At 41.0% G+C, this 15933-nt stretch overlaps 1 protein-coding gene across 1 annotated transcript in view; it reads right to left on the minus strand.

Moving 5' to 3' along the window:
• Positions 1-15728, minus strand: part of klhdc8a (kelch domain containing 8A) — a 38695-nt gene extending 22967 nt beyond the window's left edge. The window contains exons 1-2 of the mRNA XM_042506593.1: positions 15415-15728; positions 11336-11398 (exon numbers count right to left, since the gene is read on the minus strand). The gene's annotated coding sequence lies outside the window, so the exon portion shown is untranslated. The remainder of the gene's footprint in view (positions 1-11335; positions 11399-15414) is intronic.
• Between the last annotated feature and the right edge of the window lie 205 nt (positions 15729-15933).

Below are 15933 nucleotides of genomic sequence, written 5' to 3' on the forward strand. Positions count from 1 at the left end.
GCTTTCACCACCACATTATAGCTTGTAACAGCAGCAGTCTTTAAACTGCTATATGGTTTGAATCAAAGAAGTTCTTTCCCTCAGTCACCTTTAATCCTTCTTTCAAGTCTGTCTTATGGGTTGGGCTGTGATTTGGGACAAGGCTTCAATAACCTACACAAGGTATTTTTAGTGCAGTAACCTATTTTTCATTATTTAGAGGTCAGATGAAATGCCTGTTGTGCTTTATTCTAGTCTACAACTGACCCTCTGTGTACTCTCCCTCTCTCCCTCTGAGGGTGCAGGCAGTTTACCAAGGGATCATTTATTGACTTGTATTTAATTAGTCTGCAGTATTTAAATAGCGCATCTGTGCTGCAGTCTGTAGCTGACCTCAGAACACCTCCAAAGTTGCCAAAATGTGTTAGTGCATGTGCAGCGTGTGTGTGCACTTCTCTGGGTGTGTGTGTGTGCGTGTATAAAAATGCGAAGAAGGTACCAGAGTTTTATCAGACAAACAGCTTTTCACACTGGCCTGGTTTTAACAAAGCTGAATCTGTCCTCCAGAGCTCCAACAGCAGTTCCACCTTCCTGAGTCAGATACAATCAGTACTGTTTTGGCTCCAGCAAGCCTTATCTGGTTAAGTTGAGAACAGGCCAGCTACTTCATGGTAACAACCTGCTATTGATACAGATCCATTTAACTTTAGGAGCGAGAAAAAGTCTTTGCTGAGTAAAGATAGACCCTGGAAAGTGAAGACACAGCAGTTCTTGTTTTTATCACCACAGGCCTCTGAGCAATTATCTGGGGCATTTTCATATGAATAAATATGTTTTGTTCAGCCCGCAGTGGTCCTGCAGTGAGCTCACCTGAAAAAGCTAGTGACATAAAGTGGTAAATGAGGGGAGATTCAAGTACATGATGCTAACACCACTTATGGCCTAAGCCATAAATATGGTATAATGTATCCACATGCAACCCCCAAATCAACTGAGGTGACATCTTGATCTGATGACCTAGCGACTGATCCCCTGTAAATACACTGTCAAGGAAACTAGCTCACCCAGCAGTCAGCATTACTGCATATGGGTCATTTTTAGACATGTCTTAAAGGTCCAGTGTGCAGGACTAAGGGGCATCTATTGTCAAAAATGGTACTCAATATTCAGAACTGTGTTATTGTGAGTGTATAATCACTTATACGTGAGATTCGTTGAGTTTTAGTTACCATAGAATGAGCTGTTTACATGTACATACAAAGCTTGTCTTCTCCCATAGAGACCACTGTGTTGCCTCTACAGTAGCCCAGAACAGATAAACTAAACTCCAGCTCTGGATGGGACCATTTGCATTTTTGCCACGGCCGTCATAGTTTTCTCACACTTCTCTCACGTCACTTTTGCGTAAAGGTCACAATGGCACTGTGAGCAGTCACATTTCCATATCACTTTCAACACAAACACTAGTCTGAATGAGAGCCGTCAATCGCAGTCCTCAAAAAGTCCTCAAAAACAGCCTCAAAGTCCTCAAAAACAGCCTGTGTCATTGTGTGTCACACAAAGACAAGTGAGACAAAGTCGGCTTGGGATCGCAGGGTCAAACAAATGCAGGACTTTGACGCAGGAGACTGCTGTTTTGTCCTGTGTGAAACCAAAATTCAACAATGTAATGCAGTGCATCACATGACATACGTGACATTATGTTATGTTAGTAACCAACATAGTTATCTTAAGCCAAACCATGATCTTTTTTCTAAGCCTCTTCCTTTTCATTTCCACTGAATGTGAGTGAGTGAAAAAGCATTAAAACATTTGCTTCTGATGGAAGAAAATTCACATCTTCACATCACCTGAAGTTCAACATCGGCGGAATTTGACTTGCAAAGTCGCAGTCTTAACCAATAATGAAGAAGGATGTGTGGAGGACACACTGATTGTTGCTGTGTTTAATCTGCCGATATTTTATGATTTTGGCCATGAAAAATACAAACTACCCACTACGAAAGAGATGCTGCGTGGCTGACAGTGAGTCTGGAGACAGGCATGTGTGAAATATAAGAAAATGCAAAATGTATCACAAACAATGTATTTTGCAATATGATGCAGAAGAGAAAACCCTTTTTCCTTTATATTGTTACTTCTCACTGTTCTCACCATATTATTCTCTCATTCCGCTCCTTCTGACAAAAAAGAGGCTAAATATCACAAGAGCATTGCATCTTTTTGTAAATGTTGAGTCATGTCTGAATAAAGCCAGAGGGAACATTTACAAACAATAACAGACGCGTTAGCCAGCAATGTTTTGCATCCAGTTTCATTCAACTGCAGTACCTCAGCCAATCACTAAAAGCATCTATACATGTGTTATTCCAGAGTTTTGGTTCTAGTTTAGTCTATCCAAAGGCACAGAGTCTGATGTTTTTTTTTTGGAATTAATTGAAAAAGAATTGCCAATGAAAGCTACGATAGATGAACAGACAAAGTAAAGAAACCCAAAGAAGCTCAAACTTCATCCGAAGAAAATGCAAAAATGAGAAGTACTGCCTACACAGTTTTACTGACAGGTAAAGTCTGTAAAGTGCCGAGCAGAAACACTATAGCGAGGGAGGTTGAGCACTGACGATAGAGCAAAAGTAAAGAAGAACTTGTAGCTCACTTTTGGATGAGATTTACCGGACAGCAGGCTTCATTTTTTCCCGCTTTGCTTCAGACCAACACAGTATATTGTACATGACATTTACACCGCCTCTTAGCTGTAATACCTCACGGCACGAGAGCTCTTCCTCACCATGTGAACATGCAGCACACTTCAGCGGGAACACATTTAGCCTCTCTGGCTGACAGATCCACGGCTCAGCTCCTCTCAACCGACTGAATCACCATGTTGTTCCCGGCAGCAACTGCAGACATCCTGCCGCCGGTCAGCTCCAAGATTAGCTGAAGCTCCGGGTTACCTGGCTGCCCAGCTCCAACCCATCTAATGGCCCAGACAGGATTAGCTGAATGTGCTGCCTTAAAAGAGCGGGGCAGAGAGCTAAAGTCTGAGGGTTTGTGGGCTGGAGAGAGTCGCTCAACCAAGAAGACTCTCCTCTAAATCTGAGCTGACCTCTGGATCAATAGGCCAGACGGAGAGAGGCGTCCCTCAGCCTCCAGAGAGCAAACAGATGCAATAGCCACTCGCTCTGCTAATCTTATCTCAACTGTGCACACATAAACACACACCATGTGCTATCTGTAATAAATCACCAGCAGCAGACACTACAGTGAGGAGGAACAATGTAGTATAATAAAGTTGCCACAACCCAGAGCAGGGAAATTACCTGCTGCTGTCATTAGAGCTTCTTTTAGCTCTGCGGCTGCTGTTGCTGCTGCTGGCCACCTCACTGTGAATGCTGTCATTTACATATTTTACACAAGATTGAAATGGCAAAATGCTCCAGCCCAGCTGTTACTGTGTCTGTATTGGTGCTGATGAAGTGAATTAGCAGGCTAAATGTGGTCCAGGTTGTATAATGAGAGAGCAGAGACTAAATAAGTTGTGGCTGATTGTTGGCTGCGGCTGTTGTGGAGCAGTTGGCGTTTCTCTTATCTGCTTTTAAAAGGCAAACAACTCACTCTGTTTCTCCTCGCTGGCTCGGTGTGGTTGTCGTTATGTGTTTTTGTGTGTTTTATTTGTGTGTGTATGCACATGTGTTCGTGCTCAGCTGACAGATGCTGTAAAAGTGAGCACATTGTCGCCGTAGCAACTCAAGTGTAACGTTGTGTGAGGAAAGAAAAGAGCACCCATTTCTTTCTCCTTCTCTGATTTTCATGTCACCATCAGTCCAGTACATGAACGCACTGACCATCTACCAGCGTGTGCAAGGACAAGCTCTGCCGGGAAACAAATGTAAAAGGCCAAGAATGTAGAAAAAGGAGAAAAAACTCTCAAATTACCTGCTAAAAGATTAAAACCCTCAAACAAATCATGAGGTATGTAGCATGGTACGTTGAACTAAACAAAAATTCAAACACTTTTTTAAACACTTTTGGTTTTTGCCTCCATTTGTCACCATTTTTTCATGCACTCAATACATAAATCTATCCCAAAATTTAGTCATAAATATGTTGTAATCCATGATAATTTCTCCTTTTCCAAGATAATCCGTCCACCTGACCAGTGAGGCATGTCAAAATACTGATTAAAAAGAATCGTTATTATACAGGTGTGCCTTGGGATGGTCACAATAAAAGGCCACTCTAAAATGCTCAGTTTGATCACAACACAATGCCAAAGATGTTGTAAGTTTTAAGGACCCTTGGCATAGCTGTTCCCCTATAACTGAATGTTCATTTCACGACCACAAACTGTCTCCAATCTTGTTTCCATTAATTTGGCAGTACACCCAACCAACCTCAAAACAGCAGACCAAATACAGCTACTAGGACCTCCCCATCCAGCGTCTTCTTAAGGATAATGGAAACGACATTAGAGAAGTCTAAGCATGGCAATAGCACACTCCCTCAAAACTTGGGATTGGGATCTGTGGCATTGTGATGTGTGATGAAGTTTCACATTGTAGAGCGGCCCGAGGCACACCTGTGTAGTAATCATGCTGTTTAATCAATATCTTGATACGGCCGTCAGGTTAATGGATTATCTAGCATGTATTTTAACAAATTTGTGACTAAAATGTGTAAAATCTGTAAAAAATGGGTGCAAAAACAAAAGTGAAAGTGGATAGGAGCTTTAAAAGCTACATAATTAAAAGTTCTAAATAAATAAAAGTTCACATTTTGTTCACACCTGCTAGTGTCACATTCTACGTGACCATTTGAATCAAGTTTTTCCTCTATTTTCACTCATTTTATTTACTGGCTGAAGGTTTAGTCACATGTCTCTCACTAGTGAGTCACACCATATATTATTCTTAGCACAGAACAATTATCTTACCCATGTATAAAAATATCTGTCAGTATTGCGTAGACATATGTCGACGGGACATTTTATGACTTAGTAATGTCAATCTGTCCACGAGATCCTGTGGTGCCTCTTCCAAGTAATAATTAAGCCATCAAATGCCATTATAATAAAGGTTACTGGTATAGTGTAAAAGAAACTGGAACTTCAGAACACTTCAACAAAAATCAGTCCACTATAAACAGACGGCCTAGATTTCCTCTCTGGGCTCTGCTAGTATCAGTTGCAAGAGGGTCAGAGGTCAGTGAGCAGCAGAAAGATCCAGCAGGATATTCATGTTAGTCATCAGAGATCATGGGCTTTCCTTATTTGTCGATTTTGTGCCTCCTCGTCTCGTCTCTCCTCTGATCTCCTGCCAGTGACCTGGAAATCGATCTCAGCTCAGTGTCCGAAATTGACTTTTCGACTCATTGGCTGAGGAACAATCCACCATTCAAGCATATTTTTACTGGACAAAGTAATGAATTGGTTGTATTATGTTGAATACAAACTTTAAGAAAAGGTCAGATCCAAATTTTAGGAAAAATTATTTTAATATATTTACTGAGAGGTCTAAGGCTTTTATTGTGCAAGGTATGAACAGAGGGAGCGAAGCGGTAACGCGCTGCTGTTGACAATATGGGAGAGTCATTGTTCAGACTACTGAGCCTCTGTGTTATTATTTTATTACCTTTGTAAGTATGGGCGCCACTCATAACGCTATGCTTCAAATAAGCCTAATGGGGCTTTCATATCGCCTCCTCCAGTCATTTTAATGAGGGAAAGTGGTTGAGAACATGGCAGTAGGGTGGGAAGTGGTTGTTGTCCATCTGAAAGCACACAGATTTCACTCAGAGCTCACCGTGTTGAACAACTGATAGTTGCTGCCTGGCTTTGGCCGATTAAAGAGCGGGCATCACGGAAGCAGAAAGAAGACAAGATGGAGGAGCTGATAATAGGCGGGTTTTCATCAAACCTTCAAAATGCACAAATTGAAATTGCGAATATAAAATACGCCTACCGGAAAAATGTCAATTTCGAAAAAACTCCCATTTATCACCAAAAAGTTAAGACGCTCGCGTGAGGTGGTATTTCAGGGGATTTGAAAAGGCCATCTTACACAAAACTGCAATGGAAACACTTTTTTCCCGCTTTCATAGGTCACATGATGCTCTGGCTATGCGCATGTCAGTAGAAACTGGCTCCCTCGAGCATGATGCAGCAGGTGCTACAGAGGTATTACTGCATCGCATAACTCTTCAAAAGTTGACCGGATCAACCAGAAGTTTTGAATCCACAATTCCTCTGTGAAGTCGTGGACTAACAGCTCCCAGAAAGAGGCTCGCCTTTTCATTGTGGCTTCCATAACATGCCTGCGTCGCCTTCCATTGGAAATAATGACAACTAGGTTGGAGGCTGCAATAGAAATCAACCTGCTAATGTTCTGAACATCCATCACCATACTTTTTGGAAATGTTATTGCAAGAGGAGAAGTCGCATTACATCACTCAATGGAAACACAGTCATCTCGCAATTGTGTTTTATCGACATCTCAAAAATATCGCTTGAGTTTTGCACAAATCTGTAATGGAAACCTGCCTTATGTTGGAAAATGAATACATCGTGTTACAGCACTAAGGACAATTAGAAAAAAAACTGGCCTCGGATAACATTACCACCAAACTTCAAATGTCTGGTACATTGTCAAAATAAGTAGAATTCTTTGATCATTTAATTGATTTTCATTATTTCCTGACACTGAAAGCAGAGGTACAGCAGAGCAGCGTGCCCATAAATAATGTTAAATCCAGGCCAAGACTCAGAATAGTGTTTTATTACACGATTTTTTTTTTGCACAACATTTTACCTGTCAGCATGGTGTATAGCCCTCTGAGATTTAATTGCCTGATGGAACATCTACCTGCATTTGGCGCTAATTTCGCACCATGTCATCATACCATTTTCAAAGATGTCTCAATTCCTTAAATGCATCTCAAGGAGAGAGAAGGCTTGCTGGAATAGATTGGAGTGAGGATGCACAGGTGTATCATTTCTGGAAGTTTTTTAAGCACCTGTGAAATATAAAGAAGGCCTGACACACACCTGATGATGCGGCTATGTCACACGTCACATTTAGCTGATGGCGCTTTAAAATGATGCCTCATTATGTTCAATGCTTGTTGCCTCGACTTCTCTCTTCTCGTGTCTCGTGTTGTCAAAAATATCATCTTAGCAAAACATATAGATTCTGAATATTTGAAATGGTGTTCCCACAGTATGGATGCACTGGTACCAGCTCTGCTTTGTTGCTCGCTCTCATTGTTAATGTTTACTGCAGTCTTTCTGCTGCTCTCTGCTACGAACCAAGAAAAGAAAGGTTGTTGTCATATTATAGGTATGGTAGTAATTCCAATATTGTGACAGTGCCAGTCTCTTCCTTGTCTCCTCCGCTCGCATCTCACATGGCAGAGTGTCAGAGGAGAGGAGGCGAGGAAAGGAATCAAGTTTGTGCAAAATGAGAAATGAGAAAAGCCTTATCTTTTAACAGAGCCAAGGACTACCATCTCCCCTGACAACCACCTGTTCACGTGACCAAACTGCATACTCACATGATAACAACTGAGCAAACTCCATCTGAAGTGGAACTGTGAGGCGCAAGATCCAGCAAAAGCTACTGAGTGGACATTGACTAAATTTGTTTTTGGGGGAATCTTAATTAACTCCCTGCTGCACCATGGAAACTAGCAGTTCCTATTTGCTCTGCTTGTTTTTATGCATGATTTAAAGAGATATAGGAACATTAGTCTCAAAAGACACGGGAGAAACATTTATCTCTAGTGCTGTTTACAGCAGTGAGTGCGAAATGGGTTTAAATTACTGCTTTTTTATAGATACAACTGGCTTTTCATGGTATAATTATGTCTTGTGATGCTTACTTAAGGTCAAAGTTTAACCACCTTATGAGAAACCACAGACACTACACACAACACATGCTCTTTGATGCTCACAGGTGCACATATGATCTTAATGAGAGTGTGTTTGGGAAGCTAATCAGAAGACGCGGCTCCATTTTAAATGTTGCTGCGCCAGGAGCCATGGAGACAAGACGGAAATAGATACAGGCACTAAGGGAAAAAAAAAAAAAGAAGCAAACATTAGCAGAGCTGAGAAAACAAAGCTTGATGTATGCATGGACATGACGTGCCTGCCTGCACCACACAACACGCTTGGTTACATAAGGACAATGTATATTGAGTTTCCACTGTACTGTCCCTGAAGCACTCCCCCCTCCTTGGCTCAAGCACTCATACATTCAGGCCATAGTGGTTCTGCTCTCTTTCACTGACTGCTGTGTAGGAGTCAAATTAGAGTGAGCTGATCTAGCGTGGCAGTGCTGTGAAGGCTTGAGTGGAGAAAAGAGCAAAAGGAGGGAGAAGTGTAAGGAAAGGAAAGATGGAGGAGAGGCAGAGAGGGGAGGGGGAGCGACGGTGAGGAGTGGGAGAAGTGGGCTAACTTAATGGATGGGGGATATTACATGGAGGAGATAATGAGAGGGAGGGACAGCTTAATGAGGGGGGTGATAGAGCCCGGGTAGCAAAGCTAACGGGTTATATGGAGCACTAGCTCTATTACAGAGGGGAGTTAGGGACATCATAATCCCTGTGGCCTTATAAGTAATTACTATGTGATAGAGAAAGAGAATGGTAAGACCTATCTGCTGTCAGCAGAATTGGAATGAACTCCCAAACGGTTCTTTCATCGCACCATGCTTTTATGTGTGTGTGTGAGTGTGAGCGAGTGTGTGTTCGCTGCACTTGTACCCTTTTAAGATTCCAATGGTTGACTTTCAGAGTGAGAGCATTTGTGCATAGTTAGGGCATATTTTTATTCGGCATCGCTTCCATAAGAGAGTTAGTTCAGGGGTAGGAGGTGGGTTTATGGATATTGGCATCTATAGAAAATATAAAGAGTGTGTTTAGCTCCTCTGTGTGTGGATCATAAGACAGCAGGAGGTCTGCACAGTGTGTTCTGCTGGCAGGCTCGTTTTTATCTACCAGTTCGATGGATGCACAGTAACTAGGCTGCTCGCCTTCAGTCTGGTGAGCTATGAACACATTCACATTGTTAAGTTAAGCAAGCAAGAAGACAAACACCAGAGTCCCTGTAGATCAGCAGCTCTAGAACTGCATGCCAAGACTTTAGCATGCCATGTGTGGAGTAAAAGCAGGCCACCAGGACTATGCAAAGTAAATCGACTGACCTGACAAAGTTAATTTGTTACTGTTTTTGTTATTTGCTATGGCTGATCCATCCAGGCCTATTTTTGGACCTGCTGAGCAAGCATGAATTCATAAGCCATGCTGTGATTCTTAGCTGCAAACACTCTCCAAAACCATTCACTTAAGCTCTCTGTGCAAACAGGGCCAGTAGTCCCTGCTTGAAAATAATTAGGTCATTATATATGTATTATATTTTCAACACATTTTGTCTCTTAATCTCTAAAACAAAACTACCTCAGCTGACAAGTCAACATATCCACATGCAACGGCTCATATGATTTCCTACGAATTACCGCCCCAAAGAATGACAAACACAAAGTTACATAAATAACCTAAAGTTACTGTGGTTAGGTTTGGGAAAAGAACAACTTGCCTTAAATGACTCAAAGTTCGCTAAGAGTTTACACGGAAAGTCCTGTGTTTTGTGACCCGTCCAGCACTCCAATCTACCTCCTAACTGGACTGCCTGGTACCACTTCCTTCTTTACTACCTTCAGCACATTGGTCATGTGATCGTAGCCTCCCAAAATATGTGGGTTGTGCAAGGATTACTGACTCATGACAACGTGGAATATGTATGGATTTTGGTGCGTTACTTTTCACAGGAAAATGTAAAAACAGTGGACAACAACAGCCTGGACGAGTTCAGGTTAAAGTTTATCATCATCAGCTTTGAAACAACCAAGTTGCATCATGGATGCTGTTAGGGCTGCCCTTTGAAAGTCGGAGATTGAGATCATCAGTTCACTGAGATTGCTTAAAGTCAAGCTCTCTTTTCTTTTTTGCTTGTCAGTTTGCTGTGCCGTGTAGTTCTGTAGAGAGTGCAGCTGCACGGAGGAGGAGAGGCTTTGCACCATAAGACTCTGAGGATTTCTTCTCTCCTCTGCTTTGAAGTGATGAATTTATAGCCCACAGTACCTTAATACAATACAGTCAGTGTCTTTTGTTTTATATCTAGTGTCGACAAAAAAAATGTTGTTGCACATTTGCTATCCATTGCCAGTTTCTTTACTATATTTCACAAATGCAACTGTCACATTGAACAAGTTTAGCCCTGCTTCAAACTTTAAACCTTTCTAAGAAAAGAAAAACCTGTGGTTGAATATTCATGTTGAAGCGCCAAATCTGATTTGACTGCCATAATTCTCAGTCAGGTACAGCCGTAGATGCTTTTCTAGTTTAAGTTTGCAACAATGTAACCTCTCCAATCTCTCTGTCTTCATCTGTAGTTGAACATACTGCAGTTCCTTTTCAATACACTGCACAATATATGCATAACGCACTACCATTAAGTGTCCCTTGCACTTGAGAGCTCACACTCAACACTGCACTGCATTAGGCCCTCAGTGACACACCTGCCAAGTGTGAAGCCGATAAGATGAACGGTTGTCGAGAAAATTGAAGGGTAGACATACAGTACAGTCAGACAGACAGTCTCTTCCATATTAGTCAAATGTGCTGAATATCACCGCCTATTATTTGAGAATTTTTAGGATTAGAGCTGCTAAAAGTTTTATGTTTTTATAATCCTTACAACTAATACCATGTTTATAGTGAGACACAAGCTGTGTTCTGATTCCATGCTTTGTGTATACCAATGGTAAATGTATATTTTCTAGGACTGTAAGCAGAGCACTTTGCTCAGTAAGTATGGAGCAAATTTATGCAAGTTACTGCTTTGTAGTAAAAATATCTGATATAAAGTGTGTGCCACCAGTCGTCAATCACACCGTGATTCTGGAGCACTGCTGCCAATTCCAAATTTGAAGATGTCACTCACCTTGTCAGAAAGAGATGGCCTGTCATCCCAGCGGCACAGGCTGACAGACATACGTTATATCACTTTTTAAGTTCCTCCTAACTTTGACAGGAAGGAGCTCCATCCTGTTTGTCTTACGGGAAAATGAGCAGGCTAACGTTACACTGAGGCCGGCATCGAACCGCATTGATTTAACACTAGCACCTGAGTTAAATGGTATTTATGAGTGTGTGTGTGTGGACGGAAGTAATCAATGCTTGTTGAATGAGAAAGGATGAGGGAAGGAAGTAAAAAGTGAGGAGGGGGGAGTGAAAAGGAAAGCGAGGGGAGAGGAGGTGAGGCTCTTCAACCAGAAGAAAATCAATGACACAACTGTACCTTCAGGGCGGAAATCTCAGGCAGGAAGCCCTCGATGATTTCTCAGCACTGCCTTTCAGTTACCTGTGAAGTAAAGAAGATGGCACTATGAACTCTGCATCACAGAGTGTTTATCCCATGAGCATCAGTACTCAAATACTCTATTGGGACATCAGTAGTTAATGTGTTTTAGGCAAAAGGGCTGGGCGATATGGCCTAAAAATAAAATCTCAGATTTCTTCACATTCAATTTATGATTTTAATCGATTTTTTCCCTCTTAAAAACAAACTACCAATGACAAAGAAATAACTCAAAACAAGTTTTGCTTTGATTTTAGCAATAGAAATGAACGCAGGAAAACTGAAAAATGTAGAAGGAAACTTATAGCTTAGCGGCACAACCCTGGTGTCGATAGATTTCAGCATGTGGATGAACCCAGACTTTTCCACTGTATATGCGGGCTGTATCTTTAGAGATATGCAGTGCGACTGCATCAGTAAAAGCTTTGCTCTGGGTCACTTTGCTGTCATACGGGACACAGTAAGAAAATTACTCCACTATTGTTGGCTGCTTTTTACTGGCTGTTTGTGGGCTGACTCGTTCTTGTGCATCTTCAGAGTGAGACACATTTCTTTCTCTTTCTCTTCTTTCACATTTCTCGGCTGCATGCCTCTGTTTGAGATGTTGAAATAAATCGGTTGTGCTGCTGTCTTTAGTTCCAACGGCCTTACAGCAAACTTTGCAGCTGACTTTGGTTTGCTTGAGATCTGACGCTGCAAAACCGAACCAGTTCCAAATGACTGACGAGACTGTGCCTTTTTTGGGAACATACTCTTCATTGTCATTCACGCTTGCTGTCATGTATGCGTATCTCTTGGAGGTAAATGCGAGGGGAGGACACAGTACACTAAGAACAATGTCGAATTATAGAAAAAAATCTTGATCTTCATTTTTAAAACTGTCCTAAAGCACAATTTCACATTAAACAATAAAATCAATTTATCGCCCAGCCCTAGTAGGCAACTGTTGATTCATGCAACTTTGAATTATAAAACAACACTTTGTTGCTCAGATTATGCAAATATTTAGCTAACTTTATCAAATATTAATGACATAAGAGTTTTACAGTTTTACACTTGAAAAAGAAGCTGAAATTGAGCAGAGTCCACGTCTTTCCCCTGGAGTTTCTGATGGGGACTGATGGAGTATAAAGAGTTTAGTTTCCAACTTTGGAGTAAAGTATGACAGCGGAGGAGAGTGACAATCTCCCTCGGGGAGAGAGGAAGACAAAGAAATGTCATTCTTCCTCCTGTACATCTGTGCTCAGCCTGAACCTAGGCAGACTGGAGACAGACAAGTGTGGTGAATATTGAGTAAGTGACCTTTGAGATAAGGCCTGCATGGTCTTTATAATTCACTGTCATCATTGTCATGAGGGCTGCAACAATAGATCCATCATCATCAATCATCATTTCCTGGGCTGGGAAGGGGTTATAAAAATGGGGACTATGACAAACGATGTAAACAATCCAATAATTTTCAAACGGGGAACTTCAACTTAGTTTCCAGTTTATGAGGTATAGCTAAAACTAACGCAATCTAGTGCAACAGCCCTGCAGTAAATCCTGACTGAGTGAAGAAATTAATGTTCAGTTTTGAAATATTTTTCCACTCCAGTTATATAAGTGAGAATATAGCTATGAAGTAAGGAATCTATGTCTGTTTGTCAGTATGTGTGTGCCCTTTGCATATCTTGAGATCATCTAATTTACTTCACACTTGGAGGGCGTATTGCTGGGAACGCAAGGACATGCAGTGTCGAATTTAATGTGATTTAGACACGCGACACATTCAGTGTTAATAAACTTTGAGTAGACAAGCGGACAGCTCTCCATGGCTCTATGCAGCGAAAAGTAACAGCACTTAAGGGCTCTGCAGAGTCAACTATGTAAACTGTGTATTTCTTCTGTTTCTGACCGCAATAAGCTGCTATCTTGTGTTTTTTTTTGCCATACTAACATATAACACTAATAATGTTACAACAAAATACCCCCACTAATTAAATCCATACAACATGGTTATGTCAAAGCAAGTATTGGAGATGCTGTTTTTCTTTTTACTAATAACTCCGCCTGGTGTATTTCACTGGTGTTTCTGACCATGAGTAGCCGCGACTTGGGCCTGTTTTTCTGGGTTAAATAAAGATATTTGCGGGACCCCAGGCAAACGCTGTCTTGCTCTATGTTTCACCCTTTCTCTAATTGGGAACTCTGGTAGGCTATTTGCAGTGGTTAAAAAAATACTTAAAACGTTTTTTTTCTTTGGAAGTAAAACCATTAACTACAAATAGTAAAACTGCAATTACAGTTTAAAACCAACATCCAAATATTTGCTATAAAAGAAAAAGTGAAAAAGAGGAAGCACAATGTATTTACTTAACATCTGTTCATGGTAGAGATTTCATTTCTAATTTAACGCTGGAGATATGAATAAATATTAAAGCATCATATTTTAATTGTTAAATTTTATGAGTAAAATCTGTATCTGCAGTTTCACCAGAAACAAGTTTCTGCCATGTACATGTACATAGTGCAATGCTTTTCTCTTAAGTAGTACATAAATAGTCATTAATCTACCATATTTTTTGTGCTTTGAGGGGCTTTTTGTGTTTTTTTTGGGGTTACAATGAATAGCACGATACTATGTTTTTCATATCATCACAATAACAACAGCTGTTTAGGGTACAGGTGTATTACTCAGGACCCCAGGAAGTGCAGTGTGGCGTGTGAAGTTTGTGTGAGTGGTTCTTGAGAAAGCTGCAGTAATACCACAGACCATATGCAACTGAACAGACATGGGTTTGACATGGGCACTGATATGACTGTAGACTAAATACTAGAAACACCCCTCTATAACCGTTTCAACAAAAACTAAAGATTAGAACTTTATTAGGCCAGAAATTTTGCAGGACTGACCATTAAAGTTATAGCTCAGTGTACCTATTAAACTGATAACTAAGTGTAAATTGTACAGTATGAGGGATCTGCACTTGTTCTTATTTCACTGCCCCACCCAACCTCAATGGTGCGTTACTTACTGTCACTGTGTGCTATTATATGGTATCATGTGACTAACAGTCTTCAAGTATTTATCTCCGTCATTTGCTATGTGAGGCTTTTTAACCCTCTGAAACCTGGATCGCTTTTCTTGTGCTGCATTCAGATGCCTTCAACAAGTATTTAAACCTTTGAACCCTGTGCAAATTGGAAAGTCAGTGAGCAAACTTAGCAAGAAATGTTTTGCAAATGTAGATTAGAAAATTATATATATTATATATATATATATATATATATATATATACATACCAGAAATATTTATTTAACATCATTTACAGAATTATTATTCTTATTATTAAAGCATGTTTTTCAGGTTTTCAGGTCATTTCCTTTTGTTGTTTGTTTGTTTTTACTTTTCTTGGTGTTTTTGTGCTAATTTTCAGGTAATCTATTATTCTTTCTACACAGTTTTTGTTGGGATTTTATTGCAAATTTTTGGATCATTTTGCTCATTGCCTTCTTCGCATTTTTTTTTTATTTGGAAACGAAATCAAGCCAATTTGCTCAGGTTTTAAAGGGTTAAGTAATCACAGTATCACACACAAAACCAATAACAAGTGCAGCCTATTAACAAATGTAAATGTATCTGGCCTCATGGGTTTAGCTAGTATTTTGTATTAAGTACAAAGACCTTATACGATGAAGTAACTGCGCTTTCATTTCAATCACTTGAAGAGGAAGCTCGTGTTGAGGCAGGATGAAGTGTAGAGTAGTTTTAACATTAGCCTGAAACAACCTTAGCCCGTAGCACCACTAGCTTAGCACTGTCTCCTCAACTAGCCGAAGTTTACAGTAGAAACGTTAACTTTCTCGACATTTCCTGGGTACCGTGTCGTCAAATGTAACGAGTAACGAAATACCGCTAGCTAAAGTACTAGCATCACTTTACAACTGAGCCAGGAGTCATGTCTACCCTCTTAAGTGACTCTCCTCTCAAGCAGACCGACTGCACTTCCATTAACAGCCCCTCACGAGCTACTTACTTTCCCCGCTTCCGTCGCCGCTTTCTCGGTGTGTGCCGCTGCTCCTGTCCCCTCCGCTCCTCCGCTCCTCTCTCTCTGGGAGCGAGATGGAGAGAGGAGTCGGATCCAGGCGGAGGAGGATGGGAAGAGAGTCGCGCCGCTAATAGCTCCCGCCGCACCGGGAGCGCACAGCGGAGGAGCGGGAAGGAACACGAAACAGGTCCGCTTACCGAGCTTGATGTATCATGTGGGTCAGAGATGAAGAATTCATCTCGAGCTTTCATCGCACAAGTTAAAATTCATCCCCGCGATGGTACAATCCGGAGAGAGAGGGAGAGAGCCTGTGTGTTGTGATAACCTATATTTGGTAAAGGGGAGTCCACTGACACAGTTTCATGTATTAGAAATGACAGGGATATGTTAGTGGGCGTTTACTCGTCTGTCAGAGAGTTTGAGGTTACAGTAGGCTGTGAATATTTTATGGATGAAATAAAGACAAAGGACGTAGGTTTATAAGGAGTTGCGAATGACATGGTCTTT

The sequence above is a fragment of the Plectropomus leopardus genome, chromosome 2, assembly GCF_008729295.1.
Source record: "Plectropomus leopardus isolate mb chromosome 2, YSFRI_Pleo_2.0, whole genome shotgun sequence".
In the NCBI taxonomy this organism is placed as follows: domain Eukaryota; kingdom Metazoa; phylum Chordata; class Actinopteri; order Perciformes; family Serranidae; genus Plectropomus; species Plectropomus leopardus.